The sequence below is a fragment of the Triticum dicoccoides genome, chromosome 6B (assembly GCF_002162155.2).
Source record: "Triticum dicoccoides isolate Atlit2015 ecotype Zavitan chromosome 6B, WEW_v2.0, whole genome shotgun sequence".
NCBI lineage: Eukaryota > Viridiplantae > Streptophyta > Magnoliopsida > Poales > Poaceae > Triticum > Triticum dicoccoides.
In genome coordinates, this window is record NC_041391.1 from 497,599,631 (window position 1) to 497,618,966 (window position 19,336).

The following is a 19,336-nucleotide window of genomic DNA, read 5'->3' on the forward strand; positions in this document are numbered from 1 at the left end:
TGTCGGTCATCAGCAAGTGGGTCCGGGCTGTAGCACTGGGCTAGCAGGACTCCGGTACTCAATGCGTGACACTTCCCCGAAGGGACAGACACCGGAACGAAGAAGGACACATGCCGGCCAGCCTAAGTGTTCCAGAGCAGTAGCAAGCTACCATGGCTCAGCGGTAACACTAGGAGACATTTCCCGGTAAGAGAGGCTACTAAAGATAAACAACTAGATAGTCAGATCCCACACATACCAAGCATTTCAATCATACACACAATATGCTCGATATGTGCAAATACAACAAGGCATCACAACATGACTCTATGACACAAGTACTTTATTTAAGGCTCAGAGAGCCATACATAACATACACAAAGGTACGGGTCTCACGACCCAGCATTCAAGTCATACAGTCATACAAACCAGCAGCGGAAGTAACTTGTCTGAGTACAGACAACTAGTAAAATAAAAGAGGCTTGGAAAGCCTAGCTATACTACGTGGTCCTTCACAAGCTCAGGATCACCACCTGGGCCTTTAGCCTACTCGTTGATGTCAACGTCTACGTAGAACCCATCAGAAGGGGTTGCAGCGTCTTCTGTAGAAATGTAAATTATAGCAACATGAGTACAAAGGTACTCAGCAAGACTTACATCAGATCCTACATACATGCATATCATCAAGAAGGGTTGGTGGAGTTGTTGCAGCAAGCCAGCTTTGACTCTTGGCTAGGCTAACCTACGAGACTCCAACTTGAAATGGTTTTGCGCACACGAGTCCACTACTCACCAATTCAATACACTACCGAGGATCCACCTCCGTCTTCCTACGGAAGACCCATCCTCGGCACTCACGCTTATCTTGAGGCTTTTAGCAGTTTCCATTTACTTGTCTATGAACTGTATAGGCAACCAAGTAGTCCTTTACCGCGGACGCGGCTATTCGAATAGATCATGATAACCCTGCAGGGGTGTACTTCTTCATACATGTTTCCACCACTTAGCGTCTGCACACGACATGTGCTCGGCAGACTTCAAGCGAAAGCCGACGTGGGAGTAGACCACGACCTACCTAAACACTTAAGCCTCTAGTCCAGGTTTATCGCCTATCCAGGTTCCATCCGCAAGGAGTCCGGCCGAGGTTTCCCATACGGCCCCGAACGATGTGAACAGGGTTCCCGAGATACCTAACGGGTATTCGGTACACCCGGCCACGTACCTACCGCATCACAGCCCACCCCTACGGTCAACGCTGTCCACGGCCTCCAGTAGGCTACAAACACCAGAAACTACTTGCAACTCCTGGGCAGAGAGCTAGGGTGAATAAGAAGTCGAGTGGGGTCATATTTCAGGGCCCAATGCATGGTAGTAACTGTATCTTAAATCACACATACAGATCTCAGTGCTTAAGGTCGGCTTCAATGAAACAACCCACCATGTACTCCTACATGGCCTCTCATCGATACCTTTACCAAATCGTGTTCACCACACCACTCTCATTACTGACATAATCATTTCACTCTAGCCCATCACCCAGATGAACCAGACCTGACACGAATCTAAGCATAACAGGCATAGCAAGGTAGGAACAACACATACATATGGCTCAATCAACTCCTACACATTCTAGTGGGTTTCATCTAGTTACTGTGGCAATGACAGGTCATGCAGAGGAAATGGGTTCAACTACCGTAGCACACAGCAGTTTGAAACGCGTTGTCTTAATGCAGTAAAAGAGAGCAGGAGCGAGAACATGGGATTGTATCGATATGATCAAATGGTTGGTTGCTTGCCTGATGGTTCGATGCACTGATACGGTTCTTCGTTAGGGTAATCACGGTACTCCTCGGGGACAGAACCTGTCGCAAGGGACACCGATACACAACCATCACCAAACAATGTGCAACAATATGATGCATGCATGAAACATGGCAATATGAGTGTGTTGGGCTAATGCAACTAAAACCAGAAGGGTTTGAACCAATTTGAATCAAAGATTCAAATTTCAAACTCAAACATGGCCTTTTAAAGTGCTTTTCCTTGTTCTGCATTAAACATCAGGTTAACTTGTTTAATCATGCATGAAAATAGTACAGATGAATAGATTGGATTTTTCTGATCATTTTTCATATATAATTTGTCTGATTTGGAGTTACAGAATAAAAGTTATGAATTTTTGAAGTTTAAATTATATTCTGGAATTTCCTATATTAGAATAATTCCAGAAAATCATTATTGCGTCAGCCTGACGTCAGTGTGACATCAGCAGGTCAACGGGACACGTCAGGGTCAAACCTGACAGTGGGTCCCGCATGTCAGGGTGATTATTTTAATTAAAGTTTAATTAAAACTAAACCTGTTTAATTAACAGAGCTGGGCCCCACCTGTCATTGACTCAGGGGAGTCAACCAGGGCCCACCCGTGGTCAAAGTCAATGCCAGCGGCGCCGGCGTTTAGCCGCCGGCGAGCCCGACGCGGCGGCGGGAGTGGTTTTGGCCGTTTTGGCCACCAAATGGGTCGCGGAGACCACCGGAGTGGAGCTGAGGACAAGCCGCAGCTCTTGGTGGAGTCCGTTGGGGTCGGGGTGGCCGGAGTTGGCGCCGGCGACGACCTTGGCGGCCACCGGGGTTCGGCCGAAGATGAACTTGGCGCTAGAGGGGTCGGTGAGGCTCGGGGAGTGGCTAGCTAGGTGCTGCGGGACTCGGTGAGTAAGATGGACACCAGCTTGTGGCCGGAGGGTGGCCGGAAGCACGTCGGCGACGAGATCCGCGGCGGTGCGGGCGTGTGATCCTCGTGCGGTGGCTACACGGCTCGGGAATGAGAGAGGGAGGGTCGGAGGAGTAGCTAGGCTCACAGCGCTCCCGTAGAGGCCACCGGCGGGGTCGGGGAAGAGCTGAGGCGGCGACGGCGTTGAAGGGGATCTCCGGCGACGGCGAGCTCGGGCGAGGTCGGTGCGGTGGTCTCGGGCCGCTCGAGCACACGGGGCTCGGCTAGCTCGATGAAGTGGACGGCGGCGAAGCTCCTGGACACGGTGGCACGGCGTGGGGTGGACGGAGGGCGTGGCTACGGCGAGGGGGTGGCGCCGATGGCGTCGGCCATGGCTGGGGCATGCGAGGGGGAGGAGCTGGAGAGGAGAGGGGGTGTCTGGGGGGTTCGGGGGAGAGAGGGAGGCCGGTTCACGGAGTTAGCCGGGCGAGGGAGGCGGCAAGGCGACGAGCAGGTGCGTGGCACCCATCCAACCTTCACACACACGCAGCACAGCCGCAGCCCGGCCGGGCAGGCCTCTGGCCGCCGTGCCCGACCAGAGCTCGCCGGCGACACCCGTAGCTGATCCACCCCGTCCCCGACCTCCTGGAGCCATACCAACCACCTAGGCGCGTCCCTGGAGCCCCTCTGGTGCTGTCCCGAAGCCGCAGGGCTCCTAGGTGAGCCCCTCGCCGTCGCCCTCTTCCTCTCCGGAAAGACCTGACCGCCGCCGCCGCTTGCGAGCAGCTCCGGCCATCTCTCATCATGCCATAGGTACAGGCAGGTGCGCCGTAGCCCCCTCTCCATTTCTATCCCTCCAGTCTGGCCCAAGGAGCCCTCCTCGCCGGCGTGAGCTCCGGCGAATCGCCGGCATGTTCTATTTCTGTCCCCCTCCCCTCTCTCTTGACTAGTGGGGCCTGATGTCAGCCTCTCCACTCGCACCCGAAGCGGTACGAGTGGAGGCATCTTTTGGCTTTATGCCATCAACGTCACCCCCGGATTTTCTGTTTATTCATTTTATTCAAATATTTTGACCAGAACTTTGACCTTGAATATCTCCTAGCCCATAATTCCAAATGAGTTGATTCTTTGTGCATTTGGTTTGTTACAGAAAACTCTAGCAGCACACCAAAGTGGGATTTTTCCCTGCTGCCTAGAATTTCTGGTGATTTTTAGAGTGGTTCTTGATATTTTGTTTTGTGCTTTTTAAATATTTTCAGAGGCAGAGACTTGTCTTGAAGCTGTCCAGGAGGAGTGTGAACCTCCTCTGCACTAAGGCAAGCCACAATAACATTTGGATGGTGTCATCTCAATATCTTAGATTTTCTACTTGAATATGAGCTAATTTTCATGCATTTAAAATAGTTAAATAATTATGCTTTGGTTCTTAGTTACTTTGTCATGCTTGTTATGCTTGTTTTAGTTACTGGTTATTTGCATAGAGTAGTTTAATCAAGTAGAGTAAAGTTTTAGCTTTATGGTAATGCTTTGATAAATAATGGTAGTTTCTTTTGATAATTGCTATTTTTTATATTAAAGATAAATGACGAAAAATGAGGTTTGATAATAACCAGTGTAGTAACATCAGTAGCTTTGTTGATGAGTAGTGCAAGATAGTTATTTCTGTGTTGTTGATCCGTTCTGAGGAGTTGCATCTTAAGCATATCGAGTAGTTGCTTGATCATGGCATCGTATGGCTTGTAGTGAGTTTATTTTCAGGTTAAACTTGATAATAATCCAACTTGAATATTAAGTTGATCAAGTCATGGTGCCTCTGAATCGGGTTCTTCTCAGTGCAACCACATTTACCTTATGGGGGGTCTTGATTTGGTCCTTTGTCATGCCTCTTACCGGTGCCTCCAACTAGGGAAGGTTATGGGTGTGCGGTACCCTGGCCCGGTAAGCAAACATAACCTTGTGTGCTCGTTTGTGTTTATGGTACCTTGTCCCTGTTTGGGACCATTTCACCACGACGGTGGCCGTAGATGCCTTTGGTGGGCATGGGACACCCATGACTTAGCCCTAAGAGCGAGTGAGTCGGAGTGGCCGGGAGAGTGTCATGGGAAGGGAAGGGTTTCATAGGAACTCCATGGTCCACCCGAATGGGAGTGCGAGGCCCTTGAGTTCCATAGTGTGGGTAAAGTGCGCTACCTCTGCAGAGTGTATTTTAATCTATTGATAGTCGTGTCCTCGGTTATGGACACAACTCTGTAGTAAGTCACACCGTGGATCAACAACTATAATTAATCTTGCACACTTGGTATATTTGAGGAACTAGTTTAATGATGACTTGTGGATCATGTGATGATCGTAAGTGATTGGCTTCAGTTGTGATCTGGGTATGATCACTGTTCGGTTGCAATGGTAACCTGTCTGGTAAGCGAGTCCAAGGGACTCGGTGCACATGTTGGTTTCATTGCATCCGTAGTATCACTTGCATTGCATTAAACCTGATTAATTGTCATGATATTTTTGTCATTGTGCTTATGTTTGTTGTGAGCTTGCAAGTACATTCAATGTACTGACCTGGCGTGTCATATGCCATCTTTCAGGCAAGACTCATTGGATCGGAGAGTGTCCCGCGTCTAGCATTGTTTCCACGTCGGTGTCCCTGTATTATGGAGTTCCACTTCGTCGTTATTCCGCTGCCGTGTAGTTGATATGATCGAGGCCCTTTCGTGTTCATTAAATAATGTACATACTGTTCTGCTGCATCGTGTGTGCCGCTTGGCCTATTATCTCGATGTAATATCAAACTTATGTATCCGCTAGCTTCAATAAAGCGGTTTTTTCTGTACGATGATGTTGTGTGTTGGCAGAAGACTTGATCTCTAGGCTGGCAATGCAAGGTAAGCCGGTTACTCTGAGCCGGGGTGCCACAATGCTTGGTATCAGAGTTGCACTGATTGTAGGACACGCTAGACTATTAGTGTGTTCCGATCTTGTACCATCCGGATCCACCTCTGTACACATCGCCGCACTTGCTTCAGAACGTGTGGCGACAACTCTATCCAGAGGGTGCTGATCCAGTGTGTCAGGTGTATCGGGAGCAGCTGGTCAGTTTGCTATATGAGTATTACACTGAGGTCACTCTACACCATAGTTCCCCTTCCGGCGCTTACACTCATTCCTTTAAGGGTGGTTTAGCTTCTACGCCATCTCAGGCGGTCCAGTTTGCTGCTATCGAGGCTCTTGTAGACTTGTGCTACAATGAGGTTCACATGCACACCCACCCAGGTTTTTACTACTACCCATCTCTGCACGAGAATGGCGTATTCGCTTCCCTCTTATTGATCCGGCGTGCGACCGTCCCTCTAGCCACCTTTCTCTATATATCACTGCTACTTATCTCTTGATCTGTGAGTTAGCTCAAGAGCTAAACCAAGCTCGGATAGCCCTTGGCGCAGCTCGAAATACGAACCCTCTACCCACTGTCGGTTTCACTCCATACGTTCCTCCCACTTCTAGTACCCTGGTGACCACCCAGGGTACCATCAACCCTTTGGTAGTGACTCCTCGCAATGCTCCTGCTGCGTGGTCTTCCCTTGTTGCTACTCCTGCAGCTCCCATGCTTAGATCTCATCCTGCACCTGCCCCTGAGGGAGTGTCCTCGAGGTAGTGTTGTCGCGTTTCTTTTAATCCGGAGGTCTCCACTATATGTTCAGGGTCTGAGTCTAGTTCGGGAGAGGAGCCTGCACCAGCACCAGCGGAGCAGTAGATCGCTAGAGTATCATCTTCGTCATGAGTATGATGTATGGATGTAGTCGTACGTGTCATGATGTTTAGTTTCATGTATGAGGGTAGTGAACCTGTCATGATGTTATCTTTTATGCTGAGTCTGTGTATAACTATGTTGGAACCTTTTTATTCGCCTTGGTTTCTTTCCGCCGTGTTTTCTTGGTTCGTCACTTGCTTTTTCCTCCCATTTTGGATATTTCTCATCACGGTTTCCTTGCATTGGGAAAATAAATAATAGGATGACGCGGGGACGTAGGAGCAGCAAAGCTTGTGAGGATGTCCCTGTTCGTCGCTCCGCCCGGCAAGCAGGACATTCCCTCGAGCCATAGCAGCCACCACCACCTCCACCGCCACATCTGCCCTCCACTGAGCAGATTATGAGAATGTTTGAAGAAAGAAGAAACAACAATCTGATGGAGATGCTGAAAAGTATGCAAGTTATGGTTGGACAAAATGGAAATCAGAATGGTCATTGCTCCAAGCTATCAGATTTTCAAAGGACCAAGCCTCCTAGTTTCAGTCAAGCTGTTGATCCACTGGAAGCCCATGATTGGTTGAGGACCATTGAGAGGAAGCTGGAAATTGCTCGCACTGAAGAAGGAGACAAGGTTCCGTTCACAATGCATTATCTCGAAGGAGCTGCCGCTATATGGTGGGATAATGCTAAAGCAATGTGGCCCGCAGACGTGGAAATTATGTGGACCAAATTCAAGGATCATTTCCGCAAGTATCATATACCCACCGGAATTATGAAGATCAAGCAACGCGAATTCCTTTCCCTTACTCAAGGAAGCATGATAGTAAGTGAATGCGTGAATAAGTTCAATCATTTGGTCTGGTATTCTCCCTACAATGTGGCCACCAAAGAAAGGAAGGTCGACAGATTCCTTGGCGGACTAAACCAACACCTCAGATGCACTCTCAGCATGTTTGATTTTCAGGACTTCCAAACTCTGGTGAACAAGGCCCTCATCGCAGAAAGGGAACACAAGCTCATGCACGATAGCAGGTCCGCAAATAATGATCACAAGCGCAAATTCGAGCCTAAGAAGGATATGCAACCAGTGCAGAAGGCTCGTACATGGCAACAGACTCAGGTGGAGTATAAGCCCAACTGGCAGCAAAATGTCAACAAGACCACCACTCAAGTCAAAAATGTCGTAACCAATCCGGTGCATGAAGACTGTCAGTGCAGCAACGCATGTTCAGCTATGGGCAAACCAGACATTACGCCAGACAATGTCCCAAGAAGGGCAAACCAATAGTATCCTACCATCCACAAGTCAACCATCTAGAGTCATATCCTGACCCGAGTAGCATCCAAGGCCAAATCCATCACATCTTTGCTGACGAAGCCCAAGAAGACCCAGAAGTCATCATTGGTATGTTTCCTGTTAATAGCATACCTGCAGTAATTCTATTTGATTCGTGGGCTTCCCACTCTTTCATTTTGCGGAGATTTGTTGCCCAAAACAAATTCCCCTGCTCGATTATGGGCAAAAGTATGATGGTACAATCCCTGGGTTCAGTGCTCCGAAGTAATCTGGTCTGCTGAAATTTGGAAATTGAGATAAAAGGAGTCAAGTTTCCAACAGCTGTGATAGTCATTGAATCTGATAAACTTGACATTATTCTGGGAATGAATTGGTTGACCCAATACCAAGTATGCATCAACTGTGCGACCAGAGAAGTCACCATGGTAAATCAGGAAGGTCGCACTGGGAATGAATTGATTGACCCAATACCAAGTATGCATCAACTGTGCGACCAGAGAAGTCACCATGGTAAATCAGGAAGGTCACACTGCAAGTTTTTATGCCCGCAGAAGTATACCCAAGAAGGATATGATATTCTCAGCTGTGGCCGAATAAGTGGAATCAATTCCTATGGTCATCGAGTATCCAGATGTATTTCCTGAGGAATTGCCAGGAATGCCGCCAGACAGAGAATTGGAGTTTGCTATTGACTTGGTGCCCGGGACTGCACCGATATATAAGAAATATTATCGGATGCCTTCGTCAGAATTGGTGGAGTTAAAGAAGCAGCTTGATGAAATGCTACAGAAAGGATACATCCGTCCAAGCTCTTCACCTTGGGGATCATCCGCTATATTTGTGGATAAACAGGAAGGCAGTCTTCGGATGTGTGTAGACTACCGACAGTTGAACGACGTCACCATCAAGAACAAGTATCCACTACCAAGAATTGATGATTTGTTTGATCAACTCAATGGGGCCAAACTATTCTCCAAGGTTGATTTGAGGACCGGATATCATCAACTCAAAATCAAGAAGGAAGATATTCCCAAGACCGCGTTCACCACTCGATACGGTCTTCATGAATATACTGTTATGTCATTCGGTCTCACCAACGCCCCTGCCTTTTTCCATGCACATGATGAATAAGGTGTTTATGGATTTCTTGGATAAGTTTGTGGTGGTATTCATTGATGATATCCTCATTTATTCAAAAATCAAAGAAGAGCACAAGGACCATCTCAGAGCGGTGTTGCGAAGACTCCGTGACCATCAGCATTACGCAAAGTTCAGCAAATGTGAATTTTGGCTCTACCAAGTAGGATTTCTGGGGCATATTCTCTCATATGAAGGTATCACCATGGATAAAAGTAAAGTGAAAGATGTGCTTGATTGGTCTATACCCACGACAGTATTAGAAATCCAGAGTTTCCTTGGATTAGCCGGGTATTATCGCCGTTTAGTCGAAGGATCCTCTAAGATTGCCAAGCCAATGACAGAGCTCCTAAAGAAGGATAAGAAGTTTGAATGGACTGAGAACTGCGAAAGAAGCTTCAACGAGTTAAAAACCAGACCAACATCCGCTCCAGTATTGACTCTTTCCGACATCTACCGCAGCTTTGATGTCTACTGCGACGCATCCAGCAAAGGACTCGGATGTGTTCTCACGCAAGATGGCAAGGTTGTGGCCTATGCATCTCAACAACTATGGCCTCATGAAGGAAATTACCCAACTCATAATTTGGAATTGGCGGCGGTGGTTCATGCCTTGAAGATCTGAAGACACTATCTGATTGGAAAAAGGTGTCAAATATTTATGGACCACAAGAGTCTCGAGTATATATTCACTCAACTGGACCTGAACCTCCATCAGCGAAGATGGCTTGAGTTGGTTAAGGATTATGACCTCGGGATAAATTATCATCTGGGAAAAGCTAATGTGGTAGCAGATGCCCTCAGCCGCAAGCTCGACAGCTTGAATGCTATACTGGATACGTTGCATCCCAAACTCTATGAAGAAATGGCTCAGCTCAATTTGTCCATAGTGGATGCTTGTATGGACAGCATATTGGAAATGGCTCCTATTCTCGAGGAAGAAATTCACAGTGTTTTTTAAGCACATGAGGATTCACTGCAATCATATGCCACGTAGAATAAGGATTTCTCTAAGGATCAAAATGGTACGCTGAGGTTTCAAGGAAGGATTTGCATACCCAACCAAGAGGGTTTGAAGAAGCAGATATTATCAGAAGCCCATGAATCTTCGTACTCGATTCACCCAGGTGGCACCAAGATGTATGAAGATCTCCGTCGGGTATTCTAGTGGGAAGGAATGAAGAAAGACATCGCTTACTTCATAGCTTGTTGCGACATATGCAACAAGGTGAAGGCAGAACATCAGAAGCCCGTTGGACTACTTCAACCTTTGCCCGTATCACAATGGAAATGGGACGATGTCTGCATGAACTTCATCACCGGCTTACCAAAGACACATCGAGGGAATGACGCAATATGGGTCATCGTCAATACCTTAACTAAGGTGGCTCATTTTCTGCCCATCCGGACCACCTATCATGCAGATCAACTTGCACAATTATATGTGTCCAGGATCATCAGTTTGCATGGCGTACCCAGGACCATCACTTCCGACAGAGGATTTCTCTTCACTTCAGCCTTCTGGTCCCGTCTACATCAAGCCTTGGGGACTGCTCTGAAATATAGTACATCTTATCATCCACAGACCGACGGACAGACCGAGCGGGTAAATCAAATCCTCAAAGATATGCTCTGAGCATGTGTATTGGCTCAAGGATCTAAGTGGGAAGACTGTCTGCCGTACACTGAGTTTTCCTACACCAACAGTTTGCAGACCAGTTTGAAGATGTCACCTTATGAAGCTCTGTATGGCCTTAAGTGTCGCACTCTGCTGAACTGGTCTCAAAACGGAGATAGTCGTATCTTCGGAACAGACCTAATGATGGAAGCTGAGAAGCAAGTCAAGGAGATCCAAGATAGACTGCCGTTGGCCAAGTCACGACAGAAGAGTTACTATGATGCCAAGCACCATCAGATCAGATTTGAGCCAGGAGAACACGTGTATCTCCGAGTCACCCCGATGAAACGAATTAAGAGGTTTCAGACCCGGGGAAAGTTGGAACCTAGATACATTGGCCCATTCCCAGTCATAAACAGAGTTGGAGCAATTGCTTACCGATTGGAGTTGCCACTAAAACTGTCAGAAATACACAATGTGTTTCATGTCTCTCGGCCTCGAAGTTGTATCTCGCCACCGGAGAAAATGACTGATATGGCAAAAATAGAACTGGCTAAGGATCTGACATATATGGAAAGACCAGCTAAAATATTGGATGAGCCAGAAAGAGTTACTCGTAGCAAAGTGATCAGGTTTTTTAAAGTTCAATGGGAGCACCATACCGAGGAAGAGGCAACCTGGGAAAGAGAGGAATTTTTAAGGACTGCTTCCCCAGAACTATTTTCCCAAGCAACCAAATCTCGAGGACGAGATTCATCTTAAGTGGGGGAGGTTTGTGACAGCTTGGTTTTTGCCTTCTCTCTTTTTCCGGACATGATTTGCATTTGCCTTCATTTGCCTTGGCTTTGAGTTTTTGAGAATCAATTCAAATGGACTTGTCACTTGGGCATGCCCGTGAATTTCACCCAAGTGACCCATCTGCCTCTCATCCAACTACATTTCTTTCTAAAACCCTAGTATGGCCCATTGAATATTTTTCATAAGTAAAAATATTCATTTTCTTTCTGAAAGCTCATTTCAGAAATTAGAGCTCCAAAGCAACCCCAATTTTTATAGCTCCAAAAATCCTGAGATAATTCTTGAATTTTCTTTGGACCTTGGCCCACCTCCCTGTGTAAACATATTGACTGACTTTTTGTAATATTTTGGCTACAGAAAATCTTTTCCATTCTGGCCCAAAAATGCACTTTGTACAAGTGCATTTTTCCTAAATCTTTTGGAGCTGATCTTTCTTGAGCTTAAACACCCTCCTAAGAAACCGTTAACCCCAGGAGATCTGCCCTAATGTCCTTCTAGAACCCAGCCAAACTTGGCGACCAAGTTTCTATCCAGAAACTTGCCAGCAAGCTTGAGTCACTTCTGGTTGGCCTGGGTTCGAGTTTTCACCTTTCTTAGACCTAACACTGTGTGCACTCTAGCCCAGACATGATTTGGCAGTGTTTGGGTGTCGTTTTGGTAATGCCAGGGCGGTGACCGCGTGTGGACATGGGGCCTGGCATGTGTTCGACACGCTCTGCATTGCACCGGCACCTCTGTTCGGCGCATGCTCGAGCAAGAGCTCGTCGACGACTGCCGCACCGCGCCACCACCCTCGTCTCTTCGCCATTGACCTCTTCCTGGTGCTCGCCGACGCCGGAGACGCTGCAGCGAGCATGGACGCGTCGCGGCCAAAAGCCATAGTGCACCCGTGCCCCTGTCTTCTTCTCGCCCTCCTCCCTGTGCTCGAACGCGAGCGTGGACAGCCTCCGCGTGATCGCTGAGCTCCTCGCGCCCTTGCTGACGCCCCTCATCGCCTCTCGACGCCTTCCAGAGAGATCCAGCGGTGACACGTCCCCCTCCTCCCCTCCGGCTATAAATTACACCCCTCCCCTCCGTTCCAGCACCACCCACAGCCCCATCCAACCTTCACACACACGCAGCACAGCCGTAGCCCAGTCGGGCAGGCCTCTTGCCGCCGTGCCCGACCAAAGCTTGCCGGCGACACACGTAGCTCAGCCACCCTGTCCCCGAACTCCTGGAGCCAAACCAACCACCTAGGCGCATCCCTGGAGCCCCTCTGGTGCCGTCCCGAAGCTGCAGAGCTCCTAGGTCAGCCCCTCGCCGTCGCCTTCTTCTTCTCCGGCAAGACCCGACCGCCACCGCCGCTTGCGAGCTTGATTGTGAGCAGCTCCGGCCATCTCTCGCCATGCCACGGGTACAGGCAGGTGCGTCGTAGCCCCCTCTCCATTTCTATCCATCCAGTCTGGCCCAAGGAGCCCTCCTCGCTAGCGTTAGGGTTCATACTTTCACTACTGCAATCTCTCAACAATGGTAACATAATTAAATCATATAGCAATCCCTCAGCGTGCAACAAAGAATAACTCCAAAGTTCCTATCGGTGAAGGTAGGACGAAAACATGCATCAACCCCTATGCATAGATTACCCCAATGTCACCTCGGGAATTCACGAGTTGAGTGTAGAAACATACATCAAGTGAATCAATAGAACATCACATTGTCACCACAGATATCCCATCGCAATACATACATCAAGTGTTCTCAAATCCAATACTCAATCCAACATAACGAAACCTCAAGAGCAACACTCAATTCATCAGAACAAGATAGAGAGGGAGAAACACCATATGATCCAACTATAATGACAAAGCTCGCGATACATCAAAATCGTGCCAAATCAAGAACATAAGAGAGAGAGAGAGAGAGAGAGATCAAACACATAGCTACTTGTACATACCCTCAGCCCCGAGGGTGAACTACTCCCTCCTCGTCATGGAGACCGCCAGGATGATGAAGATGGCCTCTGGTGATGACTTTCCCCTCCGGCACGGTGCCGGAACATGGTCCTGATTGGTTTTTCGTGGCTATAGAGGCTTGCGGCGGCGGAAGTTCTCATCTAGGGTTATTTTCGAAGGTTTCTGTATTTATAAGAATTTTTTACGTCGGTCTCACGTCAAGGAGGTGCTTGAGGGGCCCACAAGCCCTGAGCTAGCGCCCTAGGGGGTAGGACGCGGCTAGGGGGCTTGTGGCCTCGAGGGGCCCAGCTCTGGTGCTTCTGTGGTCTCTTTTGGTCCATAAAAAATCACCATAAATTTTCAGCCCATTCCGAGAACTTTTATTTCTGCACAAAAACGACACCACAGTAGTTCTGCTGAAAACAATGCCAGTTCGGGTTAGTTCTAATTAAATCATACCAAAAACATATAAAATTGTTGTAAACATGGCATGAATACTTTATAAATTATAGATACATTGGAGACGTATCAGAGCGTTTCCAGTTCTTGAGAGGTGCGACTTGCCCTTTCAGTACAAACTAATCTTTGACAGGCATCGCGTCGTCCATATTACACTTCCCGCTCCTGCCTTCTTTGACTTTCAGGTAATACAAAGATATTTCATACTCGGAGAAGAGGCAGATGAGTATGAGAGGGCGAGAGAGACCGCTCACCTAAACGAGGCAGCCCGCCAAGCGGTGGTACCTGCAATCGAGTTCAACCCCAACTACGACTTCAAATATCGCCCCGGCCAGCCGTGGCCATGGACCAACTTAGGCCAAAAGCCTAAGATTAGGGGAGTATGTATTTCTCACTGACATTACATTCATGCATCACGTTCCAGTAGTCGGTGTTCATACTTTTTCATTGTATAATCCATGCTAGTTTATTTTTTCTTGCTTTCTTCTTGTGTGTTTGAGAAACTTTGATAAAATCCAAAAATATTTCTTGCTTCTTTTTTTTTCCTCTAGTTTAATTAATTGTGGTATTAAATAAAACCCCAAAAGATTTCTCGTTCTTCTTATGCTTGTTGGGAGCTTTCCCATGTAAATAGTTTTCTCATTTTTATTTTCCTTTTGTTATGCTTTCTTTAGAAAAAAAACTCCAAAAATATTTCAGTGTGTTTCTCTGAAATTCTTTTCTTTTCTTTGGGTCGTAAGGAGAAGACCACAATGAAAACGTTGAGTGTCTCTCATATGCATTAGTGCTGATCTAACAAGGAGCCCATATTACCTTGTCTTCTCCTTTGAATAAATGTTTGCAGATTCCAGCTTAGACCATGGCACGTGCACTCTTATTATTACTCACATTGTTCGGTCATGAAGATGGCCTCTGGTGATGATTTTCCCCTCTGGCACGGTGCCGGAACACGGTCCCGATTGGTTTTTCGTGGCTACAGAGGCTTGCGGCGGCGGAAGTTCTCATCTAGGGTTATTTTCGAAGGTTTCTGTATTTATAAGAATTTTTTATGTCGGTCTCACATCAAGGAGGTGCTCGAGGGGCCCACACGCCCTGAGCTAGCGCCCTGGGGGGTAGGACACAGCTAGGGGGCTTGTGGCCTACTTGTCCACTTCCAGGCCCAGCTCTGGTGCTTCTAGGGTCTCTTTTGGTCCATAAAAAATCACCATAAATTTTCAGCCCATTCCGAGAACTTTTATTTCTGCACAAAAATGACACCACGGTAGTTCTGCTGAAAACAACGTAAGTTCGGGTTTGTTCTAATTAAATCATACCAAAAACATATAAAATTGTTGTAAACATGGCATGAATACTTTATAAATTATAGATACGTTGGAGACGTATCAGAGCGTTTCCAGTTCTTGAGAGGTGCGACTTGCCTTTTCAGTACAAACTAATCTTTGACAGGCTTAGCGTCGTCCATATTACACTTCCCGCTCCTGCCTTCTTTGACTTTCAGGTAATATAAAGATATTTCATACTCGGAGAAGAGGCAGAGGAGTATGAGAGGGCGAGAGAGACCGCTCACCTAAACGAGGCAGCCCACCAAGCGGTGGTAGCTGCAATCGAGTTCAACCCCAACTACGACTTCAAATATCGCCCCTGCCAGCCGTGGCCATGGACCAACTTAGGCCAAAAGCCTAAGATTAGGGGAGTATGTATTTCTCACTGACATTACATTCATGCATCACATTCCAGTAGTCGGTGTTCATACTTTTTCATTGTATAATCCATGCTAGTTTATTTTTTCTTGCTTTCTTCTTGTGTGTTTGAAAAACTTTGATAAAATCCAAAAATATTTCTTGCTTCTTTTTTGTTTTCCTCTGGTTTAATTAGTTGTGCTATCAAATAAAACCCCAAAAGATTTCTCGTTCTTCTTATGCTTGTTGGGAGCTTTCCCGTGTAAATAGTTTTCTCATTTTTATTTTCCTTTTGCTATGCTTTCTTTAGAAAAAAGCTCCAAAAATATTTCAGTGTGTTTCTCTGAAATTCTTTTCTTTTCTTTGGGTCGTAAGGAGAAGACCACAATGAAAACGTTGAGTGTCTCTCATATGCATTAGTGCTGATCTAACAAGGAGCCCATATTACCTTGTCTTCTCCTTTGAATAAATGTTTGCAGATTCTAGCTTAGACCATGGCACGTGCACTCTTATTATTATTCACATTGTTCGGTCATGCAAGTGAAAGGCAATAATGACGAAATTTGATGAATAGATTGCGGTGAAGAAAAGCTGGTATGAATTCGACCTTTTTTGTTTTTGTAAATATGATCATCTCATCATTCTTGATTCAGCCTATTACGAATGAACATGTTTGCAATGACAATTAGAGATCATAGTTACTCATGCAATGCTTAAATATCTAGGAGTGGATAATGGTTTATCTTTTATGCCAACATGCATTTAAAATGTTTATAGTGTAGTATGATAGGATGGTGTCCTACTCTGAATAATTCAAGTGGCTTGACTTGGAACATGTTCACGCACGTAGTTGAATCAAAACCAACATAGCCTCCACGATATTTATGTTCATGGTGATTTATATCCTACTCATGCTTGTACCCAATGTTTATTAATCTCAATGCATGCTTATGACCATTATCGCTCTCTAGTTTGTCGCTCCTCAATCTATTTGCCAGCCTTCACTTGTACTAAGCGGGAATACTGCGTGTGCATCCACTTCCTTAAACCCAAAGTTATTACATATGAGTCCACCATACCTACCTATATGTGGTATTTACCTGCCATTCCATGTAAATTTGCATGTGCCAAACTCTAAACCTTCAAATAATAATCTTTTTTGTATGCCCGAATCGCTCATGTAGCGACAGGGGGATGTCTCTTCCATGCTAGGTGGGTTAGTCTAATGAGTGTTTATTCACTTGTCATTCATGAGAAAGTGGCTACTAATTGGGATGCCCAGTCCTATGATAAAAAAAATCAAAATCAAAATATAACAATGAAACAAAACTCCCCTGGATTGTTGTTGGTATGAAGGGCACCCCAGGATTCGGCTAGCCGTAGTTTGTGTTTGGTTGTGGATGGGGAGTGCAACTTTACTACTCAGTTTGGGAACCGCCTATAATGTGTCTAGCATGGAAGATAGTGAGATCTCTCGATTGTTATGTTGACAATGAAAGCATACCTCTCAAAATTGTATTCATCTATGTTTTAAAAGCTTCAAGCTCTGGCACCTCTGCAAATCCCTGCTTCCCTCTGCAAAGGGCCTATACGTTTACTTTTATTGTTGAGTCATCATCTTCTTATTAAAGCACCAGCAGGATAGCACTATTGTCATTTATCTGCTTTGTTTTTAGTCAATGTTGAGTATGGGTGTGACTGGATCTCTTTTGCCATGAATTACAATGTCTAGTCAGTGCTTGAACTTCATAGGTGCTCCGCATTTATGTTTTGCGGTATCAGAAAGGGCTAGCGAGATACCATTATATCATATTGTATCATGATTGTTTTCAAAAAGTGTTGTCATCCAAGATATCTTAGTATTGCTCGTTATTTAGTTATGCCATTGATATCTAAAAGTGAGACCTAAGTGTTATTGTTAATATGGTTAGTTCATAATCTTTGCTGAAAACCTGAACATCGGTTAGAAATATTTGCAACAACAAGATCAAACAAGAGTACATAAAAGTTTTTCTATGTCACTTTGAGTTTGTCAATTGAATTTCTTGAGGACAAGATATGGGTTAAGCTTGGGGGAGTTGATATGTCTCCATTGTATCTACTTTTCCAAACTCTTTTGCCCTTGTTTTGGACTTTAATTTGCATGATTTGAATGGAACTAACCCGGGCTGACGTTGTTTTCAGCAGAATTGACATGGTGTTGTTTTTGTGCAGAAATCGAAGTTCTCGGATTGACCTAAAAATTTACAGAGAATTTTTGTGGAATATATAAAAAATTATTTGTGGAAAATATACCAGAGGGGCCACCAAGGAGCCACAAGCTCAGGGGCGCGCCTAGCAAGCTTGTGGCCCCTTGGACCTCCGGCAACCCTAACTCTGACTCCATATATGCATATTCGCCAAAGCAAAATCATAGAGAAAGATTCATCGTGTTTCACGATACGTAGCCGCCGCCACCTTCTGTTCTTCATCGGGAGGGTTGATCTGGAGTCTGTTCGGGGCTCCGAAGGGTGGAAATCGATGTCGTCGTCATAATCAACCTTCCTCCATCACCAATTTCATGATGCTCACTGCCGGGAGTGAGTAATTTCTTTGTAGGCTTGCTGGACGGTGATGGGTTGGATGATATTTATCATGTAATCGAGTTAGTTTTGTTAGGGCTTGATCCCTAGTATCCACTATGTTCTGAGATTGATGTTGCTATGACTTTGCTATGATTAATGCTTGTCACTAGGGCCCAAGTGCCATGATTTCAGATCTGAACCTATTATGTTTTCATGAATATATGTGTGTTCTTGATCCTATCTTGCAAGTTATACGCACCTATTACGAGTTATAATCCACATACCCCCAATGTGACAATAATTGGGATTCTTTCCGGTGGTTACCGGTAGTTTGAGGAGTTCATGTATTCGCTAGGTGCTAATGCTTTGTTTTGGTTCTCTATTAAGAGGAGTCCTGAATATTCCTTAGTTTCCTTGTCGACCTCGCTACCACGGGAGGGTGGGACAAAAAATGGCATGCAAGTTCTTTTCCATTAGCATGTATGACTATATACGTCATACATGCCTGTATTATATTGATGAATTGGAGCTAATTCTGTGTCGCCCTAGGTTATGACTGCTACATGATGAATATTATCCAACACAATTGTCCATCGGTGATCCAATGCCTACGAACTTTTCACATATTGATTTTTGCTAACTTACTTTTGTTGCTGCTGCTGTTACAATCACTATAAAACTGCTATGTTACTATTGCCACTATTACCGTTATTATCAAACTACCATACTACTTTGCTACTGATCACCTTGCTGCAGATATTAAGTCTTTCAGGTGTGGTTAAATTGACAACTGAACTCCTAATACTTGCAAATATCCTTTGGTTATCCTTGTGTCGAATCCATAAATTTGGGTTGAATACTCTACCCTTGAAAACTGTTGCGATCCCCTATACTTGTGGGTTATCAGCAAGCATATATTTTTGAGATTGTGAGGGATGCAGGCGGGAGTAAAATGTCAGGGCTACTGAAAATTTGAATCAAGGGATTGAAGCAGAGCAGGAGTAACAGACATCGCACACGGTCCACACATACTAATCATGTGCTATCAAACATAAAAACCTTCTAGGCGATAGATATTTTTGAGATTGCGAGGTAGTAGATATTTTTGAGAGTGGGAGGCAAGCCTCATGGAGCCCAATCTACTGTGCTGATGTGAGTGACAGGGGCACGGGCGTGGCACATGGGTAGTCTAAGCGAATCGTGTTTGTTGTGTCCCCAATCGCAGATGGTTGACGTATCCAACTCGTCTGCTGTTTATAAATTTGGCAAAAAGAATAATGCGGGAAAGAGTCAGAACACGAACACACTTGCATGTGGACCAAATATATGTATGAAAAGGGTGGTTTTATGTTCAAATACCCAATGCACAAGTTTGATGTGGCACCTGTCGCACAAATCGCACAGTATT